Source organism: Grammomys surdaster, unplaced genomic scaffold (genome assembly GCF_004785775.1).
Source record: "Grammomys surdaster isolate TR1022 unplaced genomic scaffold, NIH_TR_1.0 143, whole genome shotgun sequence".
Classification (NCBI taxonomy): Eukaryota; Metazoa; Chordata; class Mammalia; order Rodentia; family Muridae; genus Grammomys; species Grammomys surdaster.
The window spans coordinates 4,071,326-4,077,897 of NW_021604601.1; the positions used below are offsets into that span (position 1 = coordinate 4,071,326).

Below are 6,572 nucleotides of genomic sequence, written 5' to 3' on the forward strand. Positions count from 1 at the left end.
AGACAGCCCCTGATCCACTTTTTTGTTTGTTTTTTTTTTTTTTTTTTTGAGACAGGGTTTCTCTGTGTAGCCCTGGCTGTCTGGAACTCACTCTGTAGACCAGGCTGGCCTCAAACTCAGAAATCCTCCTGCCTCTGCCTCCCAAGTGCTGGGATTAAAGGCATGAGCTACCACTGTCCGGCAACTTCCATGTTTATATAACTCAAAGATACTTGTTAAAAAGGCAACATCTGACACTTCTGCTATATTGTTATGTGTATTGTTATAGTAAACAGTAATTGGGGGTTTCTACCCCACCTTAGACCATTTAGTTCTCAAATAAAAGACACAAAACCTTTATATTTATGATAAACCTTAAAAGCAGTAGAGCTGGGTAGAAATCCACCCTCTATGCTATTTTGTCTACGTCCCTGTCAATAATCCCTAAAACTTGACATGTTCCACCTGGGCCCCTCCCACTTCAACTGACCAGCCCTCATGGCCATACTCTCATGATCCACCTACCCCTTGGCATCTTCTTCCTTCTTCTCTCTCCTCTCCCCCTGGGTCTCTGCCTAAGACCCTCAAGCCTGGGAACTGAAGACCTGCCTACCTCTGTTCTGCCCAGCTACAGGCGGTAGGCATCTTTATTCAACCAATAGTTTTAAATTAAGACGTAAGGTTGTATAGCATCACATGAGGATCTCCTCTTTGCTAAGGATCTTAGGGGCCAGTATTTAGCATTACAATATATGGCAACAGACCAAACCTTAACAATGTACTTTCCAAGTTGTCATGTACATGCAAATGTAAAAGAGGCCAGTCCTTTACTCTACATACTGTTTGGTGCTTTCCAGGACCAAGGCTCCTCCTCACTCTTTACCTCATTAGTTCGGTGTTCCATTGCATGGAGGTACATAGTTTCCATTATCAAATTCTGATTAAAAGATGCCCATGATATCGGCAAGTCTGCAGGAAATGACTGCATCTTGTTTACAGGTGTATACTTGCTTATTTACTTACCAAGTTCTCAGAATCCTGTATGGGTGATGGAAGTTAGATGAAAGACATCATTTCAGGTCTCTCTCTTGATCTTGTCAGCTGCTTTCTGGCAAGACTGTCTCAATTTTCTTTAACAACAGTAGTTAACAAAAGCGCTCATTTTTCTGGATACTGGATAACTTGGGGTCATTATTCTTCCTGCTCTATTTATTTAAAAAAATTTATGGGCACTTTCTTGATTTACAAGTTCCAAATTTAATTATCTCTTGTCTAGATGTATGCAAATAAGTTAAAATGTGAAAAGAACAAATACTACACCCATCTGTACCCTTTCAGGGGCAACCTCTATTAGCATTTTCTTGAGTAGCTTCCATGAGTGGGTATGTAGACACAATCGAAGATATGTATACATGTGCATGCACATGAAAAATACATGTCTAGCTCTTTAGTTTTTGAATTTTTTCATGCATATATGCAATGTACCTTGATTATATCTACCTCTTAATCCCTCCTTCCAACTTCTCATGGACCCCTTCAGTAGATTTTCCTCATAGACATTTTAAAAAATAACCCACGGAGTCCAACAGATATATACATGGTGTGAGATCCTCTCGTGGGAAGTGGCAACTTAGCAATAGCCACCCTGCCTAAAGAGAAGTGATTGTCCTATCCTTAGCAGCCATCATCAGCCAATAACTCCTCTGCTAGGGTTGAGGCATCAGGAGCCCTTCCCCCACGAGTGTTGAAATGTTTGGCTAAGTCAATCTTGTGATGGCGGCCACAGCTACCTGCTGTGATCTTTTGTGCAGCAGCGGGGCCTATGCAGAGGACAGCATCTCAGGGCACGCCTCCCATACTGTAGCTATATATCTGTCACACATCCTCTTCTGTGGTGGTCCCTGGGCGAAATGGATGAATGTGTGACATAAGTGTCTGGTCCATGGCTGGGTACTCATGTCCACTTATTTTCAGCCTTTTAAGAAAATATCTTTATTAATGATTTGAGAATTTATATTTCGAGCATGTTCACCCAATTCCTTCCACATCTTCCCCCTCTACTTTGCTCTGACTTTGGGCTCTTACAGTCTAACTTCCCTGCAGGTGTGATATAGATATGTCCCCTGTGAGTGACTCTCGGTACTCTTAATAACACAACCTGAAACAAAAGTATTCTTTGGTTTGCCCTTGCACTCTCTACTTACCGTTATATTTTAGTGACTGTTTTAGGCTTGTACACAAAGAATTTTCTTATCATTTTAATACTGGCACAAAATTGTATCATAAAGCAATGGCTGCCACAGATCATCACATGTTTATTGACTGTGGACATTTCTTTCTTTGGAACTGTCTACTAGTTTTCTTTGAATTCTATTATTTATTTACTTTGCTTTGTGGTTTTAGTTAGTTGTTATTTGTGATGATTTGAGATCTTTGCTATAAAAAAATGACAAAGCCATTTGGGTTAAGTGGTGCCAATTTCTTCTCACAGTTCATTGTTATTCTTTTCCTATTGGTTTATTTATTTATTTATTTATTTATTTATTTATTTTTGGTCTTTTTGTCATTGTCCTGTTCTTACGTGGACACAGATGAGCCTTATACAATCAAATGTATCCCTTTTCTTTTTAGGTTTAGTTTATGATTGACTTCTTTGCAATCAAGAGTCTCCTACCATTGTCTTGTTTATTTGAATTCTTTTGTCACAGAGACTTCAGCTGTTGTGAGCAGGATTTTTGTGTATGAAAGTACCTTGTTGAGGTCTAGCTTTTAGCTCTTTTGGTCATGTACACAGAAGTAGGATTGCTGGATTATCTCACCCACAATTCATTTTTGAGGGGTCACTCTACTGTTTTCTGTAGAAATTTCACCACCTTAAACACTGATCAACATGGCAGAAAGCTCCCAGTTTTTCACACCCCTACCAATACTTACGATTTTCTACAGTTTATTACCTGTGTTTGCTTATTTTGTGTGTTGAAGTATAAGTTGGGTGTGTATGCCACGGCACACATATGGAGGTCTGAGGAGAATCTGATGGATCTGGGTCTCTGGGTCTACCATGTAGATCCTGGGGATTAAACTCAGGTCATTAGACCTGGTGGCAAGTGCCTTTGCCTACGAAGCCATCTTACCAGCTCAATATTCTCTTCTCTCTCTCTCTCTCTCTCTCTCTCTCTCTCTCTCTTTCTTTCTTTCTTCCTGTCTTAGAATAGCACATCCTATTGGATGTGAACATAAGTTACTCTAGATGATCATAACTTCATATATTCTAGAAGGATGTCATAAGGTGTTTAAGGCTATGAAGGCTTGTCTTTGGGAGATTTGCTGTCTGTTAATCAGTTCCATTTTGCATATGTTTTATTTATGAGCTAATCTATAATGGCTGTGAATGGCAGTTCAGTGCCTGTGGTCCATGTAGGTGATTTGTGAATCGGAGTTGATTAAGATGAAATGTCTGTTGGCTTTATATTGACTTGGGTGCTGTTGGTGGCTAAATGTTGGGTAAAGAAGGAATTACGGAAACCTTGTTTACCTTTGTGTCTACTGACTTAAAAATGAGCCCTATGTTTAGAACCCAGTGTGTAATTTCTAGTCTCTGAAGACAATGGGACACTTGTAAAAATGAGAAAGGGCTTCACTGAGCAGATTTTACTGGCTTGAGAACTAGATTAGGGGAAAATACCTTCATAAGTTGTTGAGAAGTGACCGTTGAGGGTCCACTATAATAACCAGAACAACTGTATCACCCCCTCCGCCGATCAGGGCACATTGTGGAAGAGGGGGCAGAAAGCTGTTCAGACTGGATGATCGGGAGGAATTCTGTGCATCAATGACTTCTGGATATCACCTGTCGAGTGCAGTTCTGAACACACAATAGATACACAAAACAAACCAAAATAAACAAGCAAACAGCACGAAAGTAGACAGGACACTCGGGTAGAAGAAGGGCTCAGGAGGAGTGGGAGGAGAGAAGAGAGGGTACTAGGGGTTGACTCCACACAGCGTATTGTATCCACTTAGGAGACTGTCTGAGGTTTAAAGATGGTAAGACGGTTTCTAATATTTGAAACAGAGGTGACACGAGAGAGATAATAACGCAGGATAATAACCTCATAGAGCTTTGAGGAACAAAGGGAAGCTGGCAGCGGTGACTTTCTCATGGAAGCGCCGAACAATTGCACCCGCCATTGATGAAGGTAGCATCTTGTGTCTGCTGCTGAGGCCAATCAGATTTGACTTATTATTCTAGAGGCCCTGGATAAAAGTATGAAGCTCTGCTGTGGGTTCCTTACAAGGGGGCCTTTAATAGTACTGGGTACTGGGTACGTTATGTTCCTCTTCTGTGTAGATGTCCCTCCCTCCGTTCCTCCCTCCCTCCCTCCGTCCCTCCCTCCCTCCGTCCCTCCTTCCCTCCCTCCTTCCCTCCCTCCCTCCCTCCCTTCCTCCCTGCCTTCACCCCTCCCTGCCTCCACCCCTCCCTACTCCCCCCTCCCTCCCATCCTCCTCTTTTCCCTCCCTCCCTCCCTCCCTCCCTCCCTTCTATCAACGTGAAGAGATTCTAAGTCTAATACTTGTAAAAAATAAATCAAGTCCGTCTTTAATTATTTATTAAATACACACACAATAATTAAATTGTATTTGATGATTTATTATTAAATGCCTAGGCCATAGCTTTGTCTCCCTCCCTGACTAGCTCATAACTTATTTAATCCATTCAAACTATTCCATGTCTTCCACATGGTTGGTTACCTCTCCACAGCTTCATGCTCCAAGTCCAGGGCGAATCTCCTCTGTCTTCTGTCTTCAGTTTAGCTACCTGCTGGTTTATAGCCACGCCCATCTCCTCCGTCTGTCTCCTCAGTGTTTCCTTCCAGTGGCTACCTCAGAGTCTCACTGAAGTCTCCCCATGTCTGTCTGCGAGTCTCCTTTTATTCTCTCACTATTTAATTTTTGTATGTATGAGTGTGTGCAAGTGTGTGTGCATGAGTGTATGTGTGTATATATGAATGTGTGTGTATGTATATGTATGTGTGTGTATGTGTGTATAAGTGTGTATGACTGTATGTGTGTGTATGTGTGTGTATGAGTGTGTGTATGAGTGTGTGTATGAGTGTGTATATGAGCGTATGAGTGTGTGTGTATATGAATGTATGTGTGTGTATGTGTGTGTATGAGTGTGTGCATCTGTGTGTATATGAGTGTGTATGAGTGTGTATACAAGTGTGTGTATGTGTGTGTTTGTACATGGACACCAGAGACTGCTGTTGGCTACTTCCTCCATCACTCTCCTCTTTGTTTTCGAAACAAGGTTTCTAGCTGAGGCAGGATCTCTGATTGACTTGATTGTCTAGCCAGCCAGCGGCAGAGTCCAGCTGTGTCTCTATGTTCCTCTGTGTGTGCCTATGAATGTGTTACGGAGAGGCACACTACCACATGTTTTACATGAATGCTGAATTCAAGACTTCATGCTTGTATGAAAGACATTTTACTGATGGAGGCAATTTTTTAGTCCCTTCCTCAGTTATTTTTAGTAATTCTATTTTCTGTAATTCTTTTTAAAACTAAGCAATCGATGGGGCGTGTTTCTGACATGCCTTTGTCTATGTGTGCATGTTTGTGCTAACCACAATGTTCCATTTTCTGTTTAATTCACAGAAAATATGACATTTCTACTTAGAGAGATACATTTTTAGCCTTTGAACTTGTCCCCTTGACCTCCAGGCTTTTATTAAAAACAATGCCAAGGCTGTTGCCCTGTTTGAAGACCACCCATGATTTAGAGACAGCTTTTCATAGCTCTACTTTCTGCGGCCACCTGTGACAGCTGTCAGCGTAGATAGGGCTACAGCTGGTGGCCAAGTCAACCTCCCAGCCAGCAGGATCCTTTTGGGGGCGGGGTGAGTGGGGCTGGCTCTGCTTCTGACCTGCGTATGTTCAGTCTTGGTGCTTTCTCAGTCATCCACAGCAAGGTCCTCTCCCATCCTCTGCCTCACACCGTCTTCCTCGCACCCCAGTTTTCGCCGTCTCCCCATCTAGTCCTCCTCCTGTCTTCTTGCCTCTTCCCCCTGTCTCCTCCATCTCCTCTACAAGGCTTAGACATTTCTCAGCCTAAAGCCTTCTCATTTAAAAACAGAACTAATCAAGTTCTTTTCTGCACTCTCGTGCTTATCTTTTTGGCATAGTATTTCTGGTGAGTTTTATATCTCTCACCATTCGTGACCTCATACAGGCTTGCAGCATGGTGTTATTAATTTTTTAGCATGGGAAATGATAGTGTTATTGTTATTATGCCAAAGCTTCCCACAAATTTGATATGTAACTGAATCTGACTTCCAATTCCTGCCTCTACTTTCCAGGTGCATAGATTATAGCCATGTGCCACTAAGACTGATTTTCATTTTAAATCATTTGTGTGTGTGTGTTGTATATATATAGGCCAGAAATTGACATCAGTTGTCTTTATAGATGCCCACCTTATTATTATTTTGGGGGCAAGGTCTCGTACTGTATGAGGAGTTCACAATGAATTCAGCTAGACTAGCTGGCCAGCAAGCTCCAGTGATCCTTCTCCCTCCCTCCCTCCCTCCCTC

The 6,572-nt window shown here is 42.0% G+C and overlaps 1 protein-coding gene across 1 annotated transcript in view; it reads left to right on the forward strand.

The window, feature by feature from the left end:
- Esr1 (estrogen receptor 1) overlaps positions 1 to 6,572 on the forward strand; it is a 352,705-nt gene that overhangs the window by 40,239 nt on the left and 305,894 nt on the right. The gene's annotated exons all lie outside the window — the stretch shown is intronic.